A 679-nucleotide genomic window follows, 5' to 3' on the forward strand; every position below is an offset into this window, starting at 1 on the left:
TTTTTTAATGTTTTATTCAATATTTCCGATACTATGACAGTTTTATTTCCATTAACAAAGATCGAACAAAGGTCAAGTCAAACTATGCTACCTCAAATGTTGATTCGGACTTTGCCCCTCCTCTTGGCCAAAAATGAAAGCCAAACTTCAAACTAAGATAGAAAATTTGGACTATGGGCTTTCAATGAGCCGATTATTGTTTTATTGTAAATCGGTAGAGCGGATTGAGATGTTGTTAGAGATTAAAATGCGAGTCAAATAGTAGATTTTAAAGGGTACATTATAAAGTTCTGTTTAGCGTACGGGACCTTGAAAACTTGCATTTCCCCCTTTTACCCCGCTAATATTAATTGTTTTTGTTTAATTTACAATAAAATAAATAAATAGCTGGCCAGCAATTTTTTCTCTTATCAACAGCTGATTTGGCCTATCAAAAGCTTTTTTTTGTTTATTTTGTTTAAAACAAAGAGTAACCATTCCTTGGTTGACTCTCTTAAAGCTGAAATGTAAATATTTACCAATGAAACCTGTTAGTCGTACGCGAACAGCGATCGCAACTAGAGGCAGATCGATCGGACGGGTTGAGTGTAAACATCAAGTGATTGTGTGTGTGAAAAAATAATTAATTTTTTTGCAATATTTAATTAAGAAAATTAAAATAATTAAAATCGAAAAGAAA

This window comes from Musca vetustissima, unplaced genomic scaffold (assembly GCF_032173495.1).
Source record: "Musca vetustissima isolate MV318-11 ecotype Yass unplaced genomic scaffold, APGP_CSIRO_Mvet_v1 utg166047, whole genome shotgun sequence".
NCBI classification, from domain to species: Eukaryota; Metazoa; Arthropoda; class Insecta; order Diptera; family Muscidae; genus Musca; species Musca vetustissima.